Source organism: Leptinotarsa decemlineata, unplaced genomic scaffold (assembly GCF_025532065.1).
Source record: "Leptinotarsa decemlineata unplaced genomic scaffold, Ldec_3_MD MMD2_tig00078422_RagTag_RagTag, whole genome shotgun sequence".
In the NCBI taxonomy this organism is placed as follows: Eukaryota; Metazoa; Arthropoda; class Insecta; order Coleoptera; family Chrysomelidae; genus Leptinotarsa; species Leptinotarsa decemlineata.
Genome location: NW_027412747.1, coordinates 22,205,772 through 22,226,325, shown reverse-complemented (window position 1 = coordinate 22,226,325; position 20,554 = coordinate 22,205,772). Strand labels below are relative to the sequence as shown.

The 20,554-nt window shown below is 34.8% G+C and overlaps 1 protein-coding gene across 1 annotated transcript in view; it reads right to left on the bottom strand.

Moving 5' to 3' along the window:
• Positions 1-20,554, bottom strand: part of LOC111503101 (zwei Ig domain protein zig-8) — a 296,655-nt gene that overhangs the window by 151,184 nt on the left and 124,917 nt on the right. The window lies entirely within an intron of this gene.

Genomic DNA, 20,554 nt, shown 5'->3' with positions numbered 1-20,554 from the left:
GCAGAAGAATTCGTGAATTGGGGTGGAAGAAATTTTTTGATAGTGGATGCAGAGAAAACAGTCTGTATGCATTTTCATTCTAGGTGGAGATCTGTGACTGATATTCAAGTGGTTGTCAAATTTAGCACTATTCATCTTTCTGAAGTTACGAAATTCCTTGGAACTTATATAAATAGTGGAATGAGTTGGGAAAATAATATTGATGCCATGAGCAAAACAGTGAATACAGGTTACTATGCTATATTGCAATTAAAAAATATGTTAGATACCAATCAACTCATCAATGTATATTATGCTCTAATCTACTGCAACATATCCTATAACATCAATATCTGTGGCTGCTCCAGTAACTCAAACAGAATATTTGTTTCCCAAAAAAGAATTATTCGACTCATTTTCAATCTAAAATCAGATGAATCGTGGCAACCATATTTTCAAAAATATAAAATTTCAACAGTTCCAAGTATTTATGTTTTCAAATGTATAATGTTATTTACAGTAATGTTATTTACAGTAGCGAGAGCCACCAATTGGTTTACAGCAAACAATTTTAAACTAAATACTGAAAAAACAAACGAGTTACTATTCGAAAAATCTGATCAACAAAATAGCGTGAAATTATTAGGCATCCATATTGACACTAACTTGAGTTGGAAAAAACATATTAAGCAATTAGCAGCAAAATTGAATAAAGCAGTTTATCAAATCAGAAAACTTACAGAATTCACCACTTGTGACACGACAGACACTAACATACTACTACAGTAACTTCTATTCGGTCTTTTCTAACGGCCTTTTAATTTGGGGTAACTCTTCAGATAGTGAGAGAATATTCAAATTGCAGAAAAAAGTCATACGAATAATAGCTCAAGCTGGTTTCAAGGACCACTGCAGACCATTATTTGAAAAATTAAATATATTAACTCTACCATCAGTTTTTATATTACAATGCGTGATGTGATTCATCATATCACTACTACAACACCAGAAATAAAAATTTATTGAGTATTCCCTACCATAGAATGGAAAGAACTCAGCAGCCAACAAATTATACTGCTCTGAAACTTTTTAATAAATTACCAAATGGACTAAAAAATGCCCCGATAAAAAGATTTAAAGCTGCAGTTATGGAAATTTTACTGTATAATGCCTTCTACAATCTCGACGAATTTTTTGACTTCTGTTTTGATGAAATACAACCATAATCCACTGAAATTGTTAATAATTTTGTTGAAAGTTTTTCAGATACTGCAAATGTCATGTACTGTTTGTCACTGAACTATATGTCGTTTACTTTTTCTATGTTTTACACTGAATCTACGTTCTATACATATACTTATACCTCTGTTATGACAACCTTAAATGTACTTTATACATACTTGGGCTAATAAATTATGATTATGATTATGATTATGCAACATGTGGAGATGTATCAAACGGTTTCCCATTGCCATGGATACCCAACTAGAAACGGAGACCTCATCAGAATTCCTGCACACAGCTCATCATTCTATGAAAAAAAACCCTCATATAGAGGTGTAGACTTTTTCAATCATCTTCCCACAAACCTGAGAGAGCAACGGAATAAAAATTTCTCCAAATCAAAATTGAAAGTATATTTGCAAGACGAATGTTATTATAGTATCAAAGAATTTCTTGATGCAGAATGAAAATGTGTTTGCTCATATGTGTGAATATAAATATTATACATGTTTTCTTATATATATGAACAAATCTATTGAATTGTGATATTTTAATATTGTTGATTGTAAATTTGTCTATCATCACACGGTTTTTTTATTTGTGACGTATCCAATATCATGCTGTATGTGATTTGTAAGGATTGAATAAAGATCATTATTATTATTGTCTTTATTTATACTTTCATACTGGCGGAGTTTAGCTTACGCTACTCTTCCACTCAACCAGTATTATGTACATTTTACAAATTGGTATATGGCTATAAAATAAAAAGTAAACAAAAGTTATTGAGATATGAGTTAACATCTTACATATTGTTGTGGTCACTATTTTTAAAAAGACAGAACACGAGTTCTGAAGGCGATCTAAGAGCGGTGCCTGTGCGAAAGTAGCGATTCTCATTGGATTGAATCGCTGGAGATCAAATTCGATTGGAAAAACGTTCTCGAAAAGTTTAGTACACATAAACGCTTCCTCAATTGAAAGAGTTATCAAACAGTACTGGGAAGAATACTCCAAAGAAGGTCTGATATGAGCTTTATAATAATAATAATTTTTATTTCAGTCAGATCATATCAACATGATATTGGAACAGTCACAGACATAATAGCAGGGGATCCCACGATGCAAAATGGGGATTTACTTGAACGTTATTGAGACATATTAGGTTGCAAAGCTTACATGATAAGAAGAAAAAAATGTTATATAATATATACCTTTCCATCGGTGGGGGAAGCGGCTATAAATTTTTGAATACGTAAAAAAATACTGTTGCATGGACATACTCGAGCGCGTCAGATATTGATAGCATCAATGTCCTACGTATTTTTAATAATGTTGGTATGTTAATCTGATCGTTTGACTGATGTGGTTGTACGTAACGGTTGAAAGTGAAAACGAAAAAAATTTAATCGAACGCGTCAGATTTTCTAAGGAGGTGTTGAGTGCAACAAAAAAGCTCTCATTCAATAATCTAACGATTTCGATCTGACGCAAACTCACTGCCAAAAATTCCCCATTTTGAAATACTCAAGCGCGTCAGATTAAGATATATACGATTCATCTTTATGTTTTAGACGTGTTGTCTCATAATCTGACGATTATCTAGAGGGATTTGCTTAATCTGACAAAAACAATATTTTTTCATTTTTTTAAAAATTCATTGAACTTAAATAATTGAGAAGCTCAGGAAATGGCATGCAAATAAATGAGTGTATGTTTTTTAAGTAGAATACTTGTATTTATAAGAAAATAATTTGAAAAAAATGCTAAAAAAATTTAATTTTTTGTAATCAATTGATTAATTAATGAAGAAGAGAAAAATAAAACTTTCTATGTTTCTTACCACTTTTATTTGATACTAACGTTACTGCAGTTTCGTCCTATGAGGACATTTTCAAACGTATATATTGTATAATTTAGAAAATGTCCTTATATACTGTATAATTTTGAAAATGGACGAAACTGCAGTAACGTTAGTTACAAATAAAAGTGGTAAAAAACATAGAAAGTTCAATTTCTCTTTTCTTCATTATGATTTCCTACCACGTAGTAACGGCTACATCCATCAATTAATTGATTAATTAATCATCATCTTCATCACGAACGAGTCTCTGTGATCAGCTGTGATGGCGTCATGACAACAGAATTCAGAGTGGGGACGGAGTAAGAGAGTAATAGATAGAGAAAAAGTGAATAGAGAATAGAGGTACAGAAACTCGGAGAGGGAAATATAGGTATCACACAGCTGCACGCATTAAAATTTATCGACGAATTTTTGTTATTTCGGCTTGCGGAAATCGTCAGATTATATATTTTTCGATATCCTTGAATTATTTCTTTCAAAATGAAAAAAAAAATAAGCTTCGCTCGAGAATGTCGAAACGACGTAATTTTTTTACAACTTTGCTGACCTCCCCTTTCTTTACGTCACTCTCAAATTGTCAGATTACCGGAATATACACTTTCTAGCAGGTAATTAACTCACCCTATCTTAATCTGACGCGCTCGAGAATTTCTGATGATCAATTTTTTTTTACTGATCTGATTCTTTATCCCTCACAGGCGGCATTATGTATGGGGCTCATATTCGGTGAAGGTACTTAACCGGGTACAAGGTATCCCCCTGTATATTAATCTGCCGCGCTTTAGTGAATCCCGAAATCCCCGCTTGGGCTCCCCTAAATCAGATCAGATGAAATGACAATATTGGAAATATGGAAGGTTATAATAATAACCAGGGCAATCGAATGTCATAACTCACGTTATCTTTTTGCTCATGCATTCGGATATGTCATAGTAACATTCATTACATGGAAAGTTTTCAAGTTCTCCTTTGAAAACATTGACGTTGACTTCCAATCTTATACAGGCAGGCAGATGATTGAGAAGTTGAATTCCTCTGTGTATTTGGCTTCTCTATTAGGAGGCCTAATAAGTTTCGAAGATCGAGTTGGGTAGTCGTATAATCAGAGTTGAGGGAAAAGTTGTGATAATTACTTTCTGCATGTAGAATGCTGTTCCTACGGATTATTTTTCCGAAATGTTTGTTTCATTCATTTTGCTCATGTGCTCATTATTTATCAGAGATTTTTTGAATAGTTGGCAAAATTAAACAGAATTTGAATAATTGTCGAACATGAAAACCACATCTTGTCATTCAAAGTATTTTTATTCAAAAAACTATTAAAACCAGAGACAATTTCAGAACCAAAACTAATCGGAGTCAGAAACAAATGCATTTGTAGATGTAAATAGAGTAAAATGTAAGAATTCCATGTTCTTTGAAATGATTACGACATGTTTCTCTACAGTCTAGGCCAAAAATTAATCGTAGATATAATCCCCTTTCGAGAGACGAAGATCCTGGATGCACCACCCTATATCTCTGTATCTGTAGAGTAGGGAGGGTGAGTGTAAGCCCACGCACTTAGGCCACATGTGACCCATTGTACATCCTTCCGAGGAATTGTTCCATCCTGTCCTTTCCAGGAAGGTGGACAGGTCGCTGGGAGACATCTCCTTCATATCGGCAGGTGTAAGCCAAGACTCGCTGAACACACACTCTCTTATTGACGATAACTCCGGGCACTCGCACAGGACATGCCTGACAGTCTCATCTTCCTGTTCACACATCCTGCATAGAGGTGTGTCCACTAGCCCCATATTATGTAGGTGTTTCCTTAGCTGACAGTGGCCAGTCAGAAATCCTACTGTAAGGCGTGGATTTTTCCAGGTCATCGCCAGATATTTCTTCGGCGCCAGCTTCCCAGGGTCGCCCAAGGTGATCCTGGCAAGATTACATCCTTTGATTTCATCCCATCTCTTTAGAGATTGAGCATGGGTGTAACTTTTGACTAGTTCCGCGATTGTCGAAGTCATCAGGCCGTGGTTGCCACTTGGTTCTAAAATTCTTAGTCCAGCCGCTTCCTTGGCTAAATAGTCGGCAGTGCGATTACCTTTACTCCTGTCCACCTGTCCACTCCTGTCCACCTCAGGATAATGTTATTATCTACCGAGGCTTTAGCTAAATCTTGGTGGCACTCTAGTGCTAGCCCTGAAGTAACACGGTGTCTGTTCAAGGCTAATAGTGCTTGTCTGCTATCAGTGCAGATTGTTATGTTTTTGTCAGGAATTCTTTTCATGGTTATTTCTTTTGTGGCGATTGAGATTCCAGCCAGTTCTGTTTGGACCACGCTGGTATTTCTTCCCATTCCCCACTTAATCCTTAGGCTTAGTGATCTGGAGTACACTCCACATCCTGAGCCTTCTTTGGTTTTTGAGCCATCTGTATAAATCCGTATTGCATTTGTAACATCTGACTCTGTGTTCTGCTTGATTTGTATTCTGTAGGGTTTATTAAACACAAACCTGGGTTCAATTGCATCACTTGTTGCCTGCAGCAGAGGTTGCGCAGTAAGCGCTTCCCGCCATAGGCCCAACCTCAATCGACCCATTCCTACTTCTAGGTTTACATCAGCCGTGTGCAATCGTACCATGGCCATTAACGCAACCTCCTTAACGTACAGGTCCAGAGGGGTCATACCCGTGATTAATTCCATTGCCGCGGTTGGTGTTGTTCTCATGGCTCCTGTGATGTTTGAACAAGCCAGTCGCTGTATTTGATATAATTTTTGGATGGCCGTTGCTTGTAGAACTTTCGGTCCCCATGCAATGGCTCCATACGTTAACATAGGTCTTGTTATTGCAGTGTAGATCCAGGCGACTACACGGGGTGAAAGACCCCATGCGCGTCCCACTGTCCTCCGACATTGCTCATAAGCCACGTATGCTCTTTTTGCTCTACTCTGTAGATGAGAATTCCATGTTAGCTTCTTGTCGAGGATAATACCAAGGTATTTCACCTCTTCAGAGAAGTTTAGTTGGCTTTTGAAGATTTCGGGAGGTTTTAAGCCCGTTAAACTTCTTTTCCTGGTGAAAAGGACCATCTCAGTCTTCTTGGGATTGATCGACAGTGAGTGTTCCTTACACCATGTTTCTATCAATTTGAGCCCATCCTGCGCTCTATCGCACAATGTGTTTACAAATTTGCCGGTCTGCAAGATAACTATGTCATCTGCGTATGCAATTGTGTAGAATCCTTTTTTGTTAAGGTGATTAATTAAGGTATTCAGAACTATGTTCCAGAGAAGGGGTGATAAGACCCCTCCCTGTGGACATCCCCTCATGACCAGTCCTTTTACTGTGATGTCTTCTACATTAATACTTAGTGCTCTGCTAGAGAGCATCTGGAGTATCCATTCTCCTACTACCAGGGGTACATTCCTGGAGTGTAGTTGCTGGGTAATTGTTGGAAAGGTTGTTTTATCAAACGCTCTCTCAATATCTATGAATATACCTAGGGTGGATTCTTTGTTATCCAATGATCTCTCGATTCTGCCAACCACATGGTGAAGGGCCGAATCAGTAGACCTTCCCGGGGTATATGCATGCTGATTTGGATGAAGTGGGTTGTTAACAAGTACTTCATCTCTTATATACCGCTCACATAGCCTCTCCATGGTTTTTAAGAAAAACGATGTGAGACTAATTGGTCGGAATGCTTTTGGTATGGTGTAGTCCATCCTACCTGGTTTGGGTACAAATACTACTCTTAATTCTCTCCACTTACTGGGAATATACCTCAGAGCTAGAGAGGCTCTGAATATTCCAACCAGTTGTGGCATAAGAGTGTCCAGTCCCCACTGAAGTCGGGCTGGTCTTATACCGTCAGGCCCTGGTGACTTGAAGGGGGAAAAGCCCGGCACCACCCTATATAATGATATTATAAGAAATGTGGGAAAGAACGATAGCATAGTGAATGCTGATCAACTAACTCGTCACAAAAATATTTTTCAGTTGCAATATAGCAAAGTAACTACTATTCAATTTCTTACAAATGTGATTGACATTGCTATTCCATCCCATATTATTGTCCACAAATACTCCTATGAATTTGATGAATTTCGTGACAAAGACTTCACTATCATTTACTGAGATTCTACTATTCTCAGATATTTCATTTCTGGTGAAAAAGTGCATATAAATTGTTTCAGCAAATCAGGTAGTTTATGAAAACACTATACTTGGCTGTCTGCTATTTTCTGAACTGGGTGTTTTGAAAGCATTTCGTAGTGCTACTGATCTAACTGTATCATAGTCCGGGTATACTTTATATTTTATGTAATATAAAAATCACAGCATTTTTTTAATCTATTCTCGTGAACAATATGAGAAGTGTAATACAGTTAGTTTTCTGCCCCTCGTATATCACGGTGGGTGTCAAGCCAAGAGAAGGGGCCATGGTAAAACGGGGAGTTTGGAAAACGCACGGGTAAAAAGCGCAGAATATATGTGATATAGGGCAGTAAAAGTGAGTTTTACTTAAAATCCCTTTTCGATCAGAGTCCGGAGTATTAAGGGAGAAATCTAAAATATATCACAAGAAAGATGCCAGACCAAACTATAGCCTCTTATTCAAGTTAAGGTCTGACCAAATTATTGTATAGTGTTAGTAATGGCTTTATTGCCATTCAAACTTGCACTTTGTCTCATCACAAATCTCGTAATTTGTAGTGCCTGAAATGTTATGTAATCCAAATGTGGATTACACGATATTTAGGTTCACTGAAAAGGAACTGTTGTTATTTCTGAGACTTGACTGAAGCAAGCTGTTTTTCAATGCAGTTTCCTATTTTCTTGAACATTCAAAACAATATTTGTTAGAAAACTAACCTCATAATAAATTACTGAAATTTTGAATACTGTTGAATGTTTTCTCACAAAATCCCTGTCTATTATATTAACTGAAATCAGTGTTATTATTTGCTGAATTTGAAGATGAGGCTATTATTCACCTGCAGATTATGATGTAACGGAAGTAGTAAATTAACTGTATTTACATTTCCGTTTCGCAGGGCTATTTTAACATCAATTACCGCGCTTGTTATTGAGTTAACTTGAATCCTGTGAGGCGTTTGAGTATTGTTGCTTTTATTTTCATTTATTCGATATCGGCGATCTCTATAAACTACGTAAACATTCCAACGAAACCAATGAGCTCGCCCCTAGAGGATGTACAACTTCAAGGTACAGCTTTCGACAATTGTTAGCTTTGGATTTCCCCTTTCTGCAATTCGAAATCTATGAGAAAAATGATTGAGATACTGCAATCAAAATGTTTGAATAGCTTAGTTGAGAAATTAAATGATTGTGATATATTATGGAATCGGCCGATACTTGATGAAAATCCATAACTAACGTATTCCAAAAACACTTTATTGTGAGATTTTCACTAAATTGTTTAACAAAAACGCAACACGTGTTTCGCCATACAATGGCTTCATCTGGCGTGTCTTTCACGCCAGATGAGGTCGTGGACATTACTCATGGATGAGTAAGTTTTCTAATCAGTTATGGCGGGGTTTCGCTCAATATGATTTCATGAAACAGGACTACATGATGGAGAACTATTCTATCATTCATATCCAATCAGGCGAATCTTTTTGTGGGAGATTCGCAAGCAGGAATTCTGAGCTTGCAACTTCTGAAGGTAGTTTCGGAATCTCTGATTGATATCTTGAAAATTTACCAAACTAATTGCTTCCCCAACAATTTTGAGGCAGTTGCTATTCGTATTTCTCTGTATGATCTACACATCTTTGTGTAGAGTTTATTTCGAAATGAATTGCTTTTTCCCTACTTAGAAAATTTCTCTCACTTTTTGTATGAATGATAGATCAAGGTAATTTACAATTTCGTTTGTGAACTACTGCCAAGTTTCACGCCCATAAATGAAGCATAATACCTTCTATGCATATTTCATGATGAAGGTAGAGAATGAACAGCAAACAGATGAACGAACTTTCTGCTGGAAAGGGATTAAAATTGGAGCATTTATTATTAGGGGACATATCGTGGGATTTAAAAGTAATGCGAAAAGGTATGTACGTTTATGGTTGCGATGTGTTTGCTGAAACATAAAGCTGATTAATACCTGATCGAATTAGGGCAACACCCACACAGCACTAGATATTCATGGAATATTTCCTGTATATCATGAAACGAACGTATATATTCCAAATATTCATAGAATATTCTTGGAATATATACATGCCTTTAGAATATTCATAGAATATGCTTGAATGAATATGGCAGGATTATTCCCGAAAGAATGTGCATAGAATGTCTATAAATGGATTATTCTCCCTTGAATATTCTAAGAATATTGTCGATCGAATATACCATATGGTATATTCTTAGAATATATCCCCACGGTATATTTTGGAACATTCTATACAATGGAATTTTGAATTATCTTATAATAACGTATTCAAATAATTCAATATTATTAAAAACAAAAATATTTGAAGATCTTAATCGAACGCATAACCTAATGTATATAACCCTGATAGTGTTAACCAGTTTTTGAACTCAACGCGAAGATTCTGGATGAATTGCTCCAACAGCAACTGTTGGAAACGACAAAAAAATTTGAATGGGCCAATAAATGAACCAATTGCATCAATAAATTGGTTAATTCTCATCCTATTTGTCTTTTTGTACTCGAAATTATTTAATTACAAAGGGAAAAATCCTGGAAAAAGAGAAATGGGTAAGTGAAGAATTGGAGTAAACGTTTCTCATTGGTCAATTGAAGTGTAGCGCGCGACAGTCGAATAAGCTCTGTGAAAGCGGCTGTCCCTTAATGCATGGTACATTTGCGTTAAATCCGACATTTGATTCAACATGGCGGTTGACGTGGCAGGTTCGCGTGTGTAATGCCTGGTGTGTTGGTGTTATTATCAAAGTATAATTCTGACACGTTCAGTGTACCATTTATAATTTGGGGTTGTCCAATTTGCAGTACAGCGAATAGTTTGATTTAGGATCTTCAAACAGGAGAGTTGCATATATTCAGTCTTCAAGGAAAGTAAGTAAAATGCAATAGTATCGATAGTAAAGTCATGGTGATTAACCTACTCCCATGTAAAAATGGGATTCATTTTCATTCATAATTCAGGTAATATTTTTGTTATTTCAGGTATCTATTGCAGGTACCCGGAGGACGTTGGCCATATCTCTTTCTCTTTTGTTTTGTACTGTTTCATTGATTATTTCTTCGTTTGAAGCATATATCTTGCGAAGAAACAGGTTAATTAGGTATCAATGATATAATGCGTTCCTTCACACATAGATGGATAGTATATCTACTATTGTGTTTTTTGAAAAATGTAAACTTTCACGGCCGGATGAAACTTTGTGAAAGCTATTTTCCGGTTTTTTTTGTCAGCGTTCTGCAGGTTTTTATGCCTGACGTTTTGTCTACTACTGCGGTAGACATTATGAAAGGCAATGAGGTAACTGTCGCAGAGCTCGCAGTTATTGTTCTTATTGTTCCCAACGCAGAAACTACAGTGTTGGTATTTAACTCATGTTTTATATTATCAGAAAATAGCTTTCACACTCTTATATTGATGATGAATGTTCTTAAATAAGCTCAAATTGTTCTGACTTTCATGAGATGACTCCAGTAAATTTAGTGTAAAATATTCACTTCTATTGACATGGCTCAGGCAGCCGGAATTTGATGCAGCGAATATTCGTTATCAAGAAAATAACTTTGAGAATAATATTCAAATTGGAGATGGGTGACTCGTGTAGGCCACTTTTCTGCAGAAATAGAATTTTAACAATAACTGAAATATTCATTTTAGAGACTGTATGCTTACTTCACAAATATAAAGAAAAGTTTGAAAGCCATAATAGAAAAGTCTACGCGTAGCGATAAAAACTTGACATTTCACTGCCCACATCATCTTTGACCAGGCAGTCTTGAAGCTATAGAAGTAGACAAAGTTATAATCATCTACCAAAACATATAACATCAATTAAACTTGAAGAATTTAGAAAATCGGTATAGAAACTTGTTTTGGAAAAGTACTTCTACAGTTTGGAAGAGTATTTTGCATACAAATTCTAGTCTTTCGGTATATCACGATGTATATTACGATTCATGTCGAGTAATTTTGAAATTGTGTTGTTTTATTGATAAGATGATTATACATTTCTTCTTATCTTGTTTTTGTTTATCTGTTATTTTTAATCTTCACTGTATTTTTGTGAATACTATATAGTCTTTAAAAAACCAATATTTTATATATTGATAACATTTTATGTATTTATAAACATGACACTCTCCAAAGACAAATGAATTGCATTTCAGACAATAAAGATCTATCTATCTAACAAATCGAAATGAAAATTCTGAAAAATAACTTCCTTCGCAAGACTTGTGCAGTTTTTAAACAATTCGAATTCAATTCATAATACCCTCAATCTGTGATCACTTCAAATAAATATGACAAAGAGTGAAAATTTCAAATCAATCATTTCTACCCGATTAATTTATTTTGGTTGATGAATTTATATTGATAAAACTAATGAATGTGACCGAATCAGATTTCAAATGGGCCATTATCGACAAATTAGTAATCACTGACAAATTTTATTTCCATTCAATGAGTAATGAATTGCTATAATGACACACATTTTTGTTAATACGCTTGTGACTTCATCTATGATTCTAGGTTATCGCTCATTATATATAGTTCATTAATATGAACAAAACTGGAAAAAATGCTGGAATGTTGTAAATGATTTTTTCTATTTGTCAAAATAAACGAGTTCTTCAACGATGTAAACCCAAAACAAATTGCAACTCCAGCATCAGTAAGTTTCATCATTATGGGTAAATACACGATTCATTTTTCTATGATGAACAGAAAAAGAAGGGAGAAAAATAAAATCATGCGTTACCTTGTCAAAATATTCATGAATTGAAAAATTCAACTTCTTATGGTGTGAAATATTACACATATTTTAACATACTGACAATGGTTTTTCAGAAACACTCTTAAAAAATAACGGCATCACTCACCATCATCTAAATTTGAAGAATTTCAGTTGATTCACATATCGATAACGTTCAGTGAAAGGTATGAAGTTGTATTTATAATGAAAAATAATTGAAAAGTTGCACATACTGCAATTTTACTTCTATGGTATTGGTACATACGACAATAGTAAAAGATCGGACGAAGTTGTCGAAAAAATTAATCACTTCTGGTATATTTCGATGAGAAAAAAATGTGGGTCCACTCGTTTTTGTTTATTGTTCATATTCAAAAATCGGGTAAGCTGTTCCCAAATAATCAGTAGTTTTTTATTGATCACTTCGGGATACTTTGATTGTTAGATGATATAGTTCAGTTTTTCTGATTAATGATTAATATCGATATTTGTTACAGGAGATACTGAATTTCATATAATAGCTATCAGATATGCTCAAAAAGTTAACAGTTATCACACATGTAATACAGCGTCCTAGCAGTTTTCAATTTTGTTTATTGTGATGAATTATAATGAACGATAAACTGGAATCACAGATATTTGCCTATGCGTGTTAACAAATATGAGTGTGCTGAAGTTTTTAACTCATTGATAATAATCTGATTCCGCCATGTCCATGAGTTTTGTCAGTATAAACTTATCAGAACCAAAACTATTCAAATGGAGATGCATGAGTGATTTGTTGTTTTCAATATTTATCATACGATACATTTGGTATTCACAAAACATCACAGTAAAAGTATTTGATTTTCTTACCGTCTATGAGTTTGAAAATATCTGTGCGTCGCTTTTACGGTAAGAAACACAAAATTATTCGAGTGAAATGGAAACATTGACGCAACTATCCTTTTGGTAGAACTGCAATAGTCCAGACAGTGGCCGAGTTGAAGATTGGTTTATTAGAAAACTATCCATACTAATATTAATGTGGAAGTTTGTGAGAATATGGATATATTGCACAACTCAGCTATCACCGCTTTGGTGGAAGCTATAAACAAAAGCTTCATAACCGGTGTACTTCCGGCATGTTTGAAAACAGCAATTGTTATTCCTTTGCACAAAGGACGCGACACTAGCAATCCTGACAACATTAGGCCTATTTCTATGCTACCTACCCTTGCTCAATTCATAGAAAAACTTGTTAAACAAAGATTTATGATGTTTTTGAGTAAGCATAATATTATTAGTAGCATTCAGTTTGGGTTTCAGAGTTTGAAAAACACGGAAGATGATGTGTTTCATCTACTGGAAAACGTTTATCTCAATTTAAATAATCGTGAAATAGCAGCGGCAGTTTTTTACGATCTTTCAAAAGCTTTCGATTGCGTGGATCATGAAATTCTGCTGCAAAAACTAGAAGTGTATGGCTTTAGAGATATATCTTTGAAATGATTCAGGTCATACCTGTCAGAACGTACTCAGAAAGTCAAACTCCCGGACAGCATATTCCATCTCCAGTCAGTTACTTGTGGTGTTCCACAAGGATCAGTTATAGGCCCAATTCTCTTCTTGTTATATATTAACGACTTAGCGCGCATTAATATAACCGCATAACCGCAGAAATAACCCAATTCGCTAATGACACTACATTATTTTGGCATTGCAAGAATGAAAGAAAACTGTATGATTTGATCAGCATAGATGTTATAAAAATGAAAGACTGGTGTGATGCTAATCTCTTGCTAGAAGACAAGAGTCAACACCGGAGGATAGATAATGACCTGCTGGATCACCTGATATGACGCTTTGGATTTTTGTGATACATGACATCTGAAGTATTTTTTGCAATACCACTTTCCCGTTCGCCCTGTATGGGTTTTATAATGGGTTTTATAAATCGCTGAACTCAAGGCGAACTGAAAAATCACAATGCAAACAATGCAGGTTCACTAAACTACTTCAGAGAATATTTTAATTTGATAGGAGATTATCATTTGCAAACTTTCATTGAACTCTGCGAATAATCTGAAGAAAAGTAGTTAAAACATTTATTTGCCTTCAGGCATATTTTCTTACTGAATAAGGAGCGGCATCGACCAGGAAAGTTTGGAGTTAGAGCTCGTAGTATTATTTCATAAAGTACTTGACAAAGTTTACTTTCTTTCTAGAAATTATAATCCTTGTCAAAATATTCATGAATTGAAAAATTCAACTTCTTATGGTGTGAAATATTACACATATTTTAACATACTGACAATGGTTTTTCAGAAACACTCTTAAAAAATAACGGCATCACTCACCATCATCTAAATTTGAAGAATTTCAGTTGATTCACATATCGATAACGTTCAGTGAAAGGTATGAAGTTGTATTTATAATGAAAAATAATTGAAAAGTTGCACATACTGCAATTTTACTTCTATGGTATTGGTACATACGACAATAGTAAAAGATCGGACGAAGTTGTCGAAAAAATTAATCACTTCTGGTATATTTCGATGAGAAAAAAATGTGGGTCCACTCGTTTTTGTTTATTGTTCATATTCAAAAATCGGGTAAGCTGTTCCCAAATAATCAGTAGTTTTTTATTGATCACTTCGGGATACTTTGATTGTTAGATGATATAGTTCAGTTTTTCTGATTAATGATTAATATCGATATTTGTTACAGGAGATACTGAATTCCATATAATAGCTATCAGATATGCTCAAAAAGTTAACAGTTATCACACATGTAATACAGCGTCCTAGCAGTTTTCAATTTTGTTTATTGTGATGAATTATAATGAACGATAAACTGGAATCACAGATATTTGCCTATGCGTGTTAACAAATATGAGTGTGCTGAAGTTTTTAACTCATTGATAATAATCTGATTCCGCCATGTCCATGAGTTTTGTCAGTATAAACTTATCAGAACCAAAACTATTCAAATGGAGATGCATGAGTGATTTGTTGTTTTCAATATTTATCATACGATACATTTGGTATTCACAAAACATCACAGTAAAAGTATTTGATTTTCTTACCGTCTATGAGTTTGAAAATATCTGTGCGTCGCTTTTACGGTAAGAAACACAAAATTATTCGAGTGAAATGGAAACATTGACGCAACTATCCTTTTGGTAGAACTGCAATAGTCCAGACAGTGGCCGAGTTGAAGATTGGTTTATTAGAAAACTATCCATACTAATATTAATGTGGAAGTTTGTGAGAATATGGATATATTGCACAACTCAGCTATCACCGCTTTGGTGGAAGCTATAAACAAAAGCTTCATAACCGGTGTACTTCCGGCATGTTTGAAAACAGCAATTGTTATTCCTTTGCACAAAGGACGCGACACTAGCAATCCTGACAACATTAGGCCTATTTCTATGCTACCTACCCTTGCTCAATTCATAGAAAAACTTGTTAAACAAAGATTTATGATGTTTTTGAGTAAGCATAATATTATTAGTAGCATTCAGTTTGGGTTTCAGAGTTTGAAAAACACGGAAGATGATGTGTTTCTTCTACTGGAAAACGTTTATCTCAATTTAAATAATCGTGAAATAGCAGCGGCAGTTTTTTACGATCTTTCAAAAGCTTTCGATTGCGTGGATCATGAAATTCTGCTGCAAAAACTAGAAGTGTATGGCTTTAGAGATATATCTTTGAAATGATTCAGGTCATACCTGTCAGAACGTACTCAGAAAGTCAAACTCCCGGACAGCATATTCCATCTCCAGTCAGTTACTTGTGGTGTTCCACAAGGATCAGTTATAGGCCCAATTCTCTTCTTGTTATATATTAACGACTTAGCGCGCATTAATATAACCGCATAACCGCAGAAATAACCCAATTCTCTAATGACACTACATTATTTTGGCATTGCAAGAATGAAAGAAAACTGTATGATTTGATCAGCATAGATGTTATAAAAATGAAAGACTGGTGTGATGCTAATCTCTTGCTAGAAGACAAGTGTCAACACCGGAGGATAGATAATGACCTGCTGGATCACCTGATATGACGCTTTGGATTTTTGTGATACATGACATCTGAAGTATTTTTTGCAATACCACTTTCCCGTTCGCCCTGTATGGGTTTTATAATGGGTTTTATAAATCGCTGAACTCAAGGCGAACTGAAAAATCACAATGCAAACAATGCAGGTTCACTAAACTACTTCAGAGAATATTTTAATTTGATAGGAGATTATCATTTGCAAACTTTCATTGAACTCTGCGAATAATCTGAAGAAAAGTAGTTAAAACATTTATTTGCCTTCAGGCATATTTTCTTACTGAATAAGGAGCGGCATCGACCAGGAAAGTTTGGAGTTAGAGCTCGTAGTATTATTTCATAAAGTACTTGACAAAGTTTACTTTCTTTCTAGAAATTAAAATCCTTGGAGAAATATGAAATTGAGTTTGAAATCTTTAATCGCTAGACCTCTATCTATTGAATAATAATTTTCATATACCCAATAGTCTGGGTCACAAAATCCTTTTTTTGGAACTTATGTCCACAAACTTCTTGTGGAGATCAAATCGTTCAGGTGAAATTACTATACAGGCTGATTCACGGTGGATGGCACATTAGACGTTTCTGGTGAACCAGACAACGGATCACTTTGAAAATTTGATGGAGGGCATATTCGGACATTCTCTAGCCAAATAAAATATTTTCGACAATGCGGTGTTGCCGCTTCTATTAGAAAGCAGTAGCAACTTTGATTTTTCAAATGGAACACTCTGTATATAATATTATTTTTGGAATCTCCAACAATTACCCGACAACTTTTCTTGATATTTCCCTATACCTATCTGTTACCGTTTTCGAAATAAAAATTAATTTCAATTTTTTTTTTCGAAAATCATGACTTCTAAAAATGCCGATATCTTTTAGTTAAGAAGTACTATGATATCGAAATTTGGTTTGGAGTTAGGTGATACATGGACACTTCCTACACGTCAGCCTAATCTCCGTTACTTCAATACAGGGTGGTAAAAAAATACAGTTTTTTCGTTTGCTTGAAAAAGTTGCTGAAATTTGATTATTTTGAATGGAACACCCTGTATATTATTGAAAATTCGGAAAGCTGTTGAAATTTGCTTTCTTTCTATGTATATCATACATATACCTAACTAGTCAAGTTTCGGACTTATGAACATTTATTTGTGAAAATGTCCCTTCAGAATGGTATTTCCATTCGGTATTTGGTAAGCAGGCCATGATTACTATTTGACAGTAGCGTTGTGACATTCTCCTAATAATATCGACATTTTCGTCACTTCAGGAGTTGCAAATACCTTCAAAACGATGGAACAAAACTATTCATACGAAGTTCTTATGAATTTGTTTATTATTTTTGGACAGTGTGACAAAATTATCAGCAGAACATGTAGAAAGTTCAATGAAATGTATCCGAATCTACCGCCAATGAACCTCAAGAAATTTATACGAATTCAGAACAATTTCAATATGTTTGGATAAACTTCAAAAAAGCACCAAGAAACTTGAAATTGGAAATATTGATATGAATAATTATAAAAAAGTAAAACAATCATGTGGAATATTTCAAAATATGTTCGAATCGCTGGCCGTTCACTTCCAAGCACTTTAAAATGCGGGTGTTGACTGCTTTCGTGGTGGCAGATCTGATTTCATTGGGATCCAAATCTTCAAATGTTTGGGCAATCCTTTCTAACAATTCATCTCTCGAAAACACGGGTATTTTGTAAACTTTTTCTTCAAACATTCCCCACAAATATTGCGTGTCAACAACATTTCACAAAATTCTACTCTCTGTTGAGGATCTTGAGGCTTCATTGCTTGAATTTTGGTGAATTTATAATCATGCATTTCATGCCTTCGCAAGATTCTTTGAACCGATGAATATTTTATACCCAAATCTTCTTCAGCACTTCTTATCGATGACTCGGGAAATGCGTGAAAATATGCTAAGACATTAATCTGGTTGTCTTCGAAAGTTACGGGTCGAGGCAAGTTTCTTGGTACTTTTAAAGTTGATCCAAATGCATTGAAATTGTTCTGAATTCTTATAAATCTCTTGAGGTTCATTGGCGGTAGATTCGGATACATTTCATTGAACTTTCTACATGTTCTGCTGATAATTTTGTCACACTGTCCAAAAATAATAAACAAATTCATAAGAACTCCGTTTGAATAGTTTTGTTCCATCGTTTTGAAGGTATTCGCAACTTCTGAAGTGACGAAAATGTCGATATTATTAGGAGAATGTCACAACGCTACTGTCAAATAGTAATCATGTCCTGCTTACCAAATACCGAATGGAAATACCATTCTGAAGGGACATTTTCACAAATAAATGTTCATAAGTCCGAAACTTGACTAGTTAGGTATAGGTATGATATACATAGAAAGAAAGCAAATTTCAGCAGCTTTCCGAATTTTCAATAATATACAGGGTGTTCCATTCAAAATAATCAAATTTCAGCAACTTTTTCAAGCAAACGAAAAAACTGTATTTTTTCACCACCCTGTATTGAAGTAACGGAGATTAGGCTGACGTGTGGGAAGTGTCCAAGTATCACCTAACTCTAAACCAAATTTCGATATCATAGTACTTCTTAACTAAAAGATATCGGCATTTTTAGAAGTCATGATTTTCGAAGAAAAAAATTGAAATTAATTTTTATTTCGAAAACGGTAACAGATAGGTATAGAGAAATATCAAGAAAAGTTGTCGGGCAATTATTGGAGATTCCAAAAATAATATTATATACAGAGTGTTCTATTTGAAAAATCAAAGTTGCTACTGCTTTATAATAGAAGCGGCAACACCGCATTGTCGAAAATCATTTAGTTGGCTAGAGAATGTCCGAATATGCCCCCCATTAAATTTTCAAAGTGATCCGTTGTCTGGTTCACCAGAAACGTCTAATGTGCCATCCACCGTGAATCAGCCTGTAGATCTTCATCAAGTAACGGCCGAATAAATCAGAAAACTAATAGTAACTCCACGTCACGAAGGATGAATCATCTTCCAGCGTGGTTAACGTCAGTTTCAGTTGAGCTTCGATCGAATTTGCATCGATAACGCCAAAGAGCCCAACTCCGTAATCTAACACCGACGTATAGTAATTTCCGCAGACTGTTATTCAACTCCTTCCCATTATAGTCGAAAGTTATGAGAGTTGCAAGATCAATTATTGGAGGTGAAGATAAATAGATAAGGCAGAATGAATGTGTTAGTCTCTCTGGCATTTCTGTGGTGCGGAGTCAGGAATTGTAAGTTAACCGAGAACTTCCATTTGGGAATTTCCATAAAGCGAAGAGAATAACTTAGGGAACATCAATTATATCATCGACTGTAACTCGGGTCAGATTTGTGTTCAAAGAAAGTCTGTTGATCTGGGAATTCGTTCGATTTTTTTCATCTTGGATTCAACAAGTTTTGGTATTCATCAATTTTTCAACAAAGCAGATCACTTGGTGATCGAAACACGTGTCTGAAGTATTTTCCTAGGATTTGGTTAAGGTATGTGTATGATATTTCCGCGATATTCGATACCAAAAAATCGAATATTGAGGACTTTGTTTCCTTTTCAAATAATAGATGTCCATCAATTAAATTCACGTATGAGTTATTAAATAAGGGACAACTACCATTTCTTGACGTTTTGGTAATGAGGAGTCAATATGGGGGATTAGAAAACGATATATTTAGAAAAGAAACAAGCACGTACATGTATATTCCTGATAGTTCGCATCACTGTGGACAGCACAAACGTGCTGAGTTGAATTTTTCAGTGCATCGTCTTTTGACTTTTCCTGTAACACATAATAGATTCACAAAAAAAAACGTACAATTCAGGAAATAGCAGCCACTAACGGTTTCTCGAGAGGTATTGTAGATGACATAATAAAGAAGAAGAAGTTTAGGTTGAGAATGAACGAAATCTCGACTTTCAGAAAGGATAAAACCAAGATAAGACATCTCATTTCCATACCACTAATATACGAAGAACTTTGAAAAGATTTTAAAGGAACTAGGTATGAAGGTGGTTGTTGAAACAAATCATACACTACAGAGCCTTTTGGAAAGTCCAAAAGGGAAAGTCGAGAATTCGGAAAAGTCTGGAATTTACGAAATTGAATGTAAGGATATAATAGACAGACAAAAAGATCTTTCAAAGTAAGATACAAGGAACACATAGCACACTTAAAATATGGAAGACCTGAAAAAGCAGCAGTCGCCCATCATATTTTGCAACAAAACCATTCCATAGACTTCAGTTTATTAAGATTAGTTAGACAAGTTAACAACAACAGGCAACTAGATGCCTATAAGAGTGTAGAAATAAGTAAACATAATAATATTATGTATAACGATGATGGACCAATACCAAATAGCATACTATATAGCTTCTTAAAATAATATTGGATTCACTGATTACTACATAAGGACACATTGTAAAAATACATTTAGATAGGCAATATTGTGAAATTGATTTTTTATATAGCTGAAAATT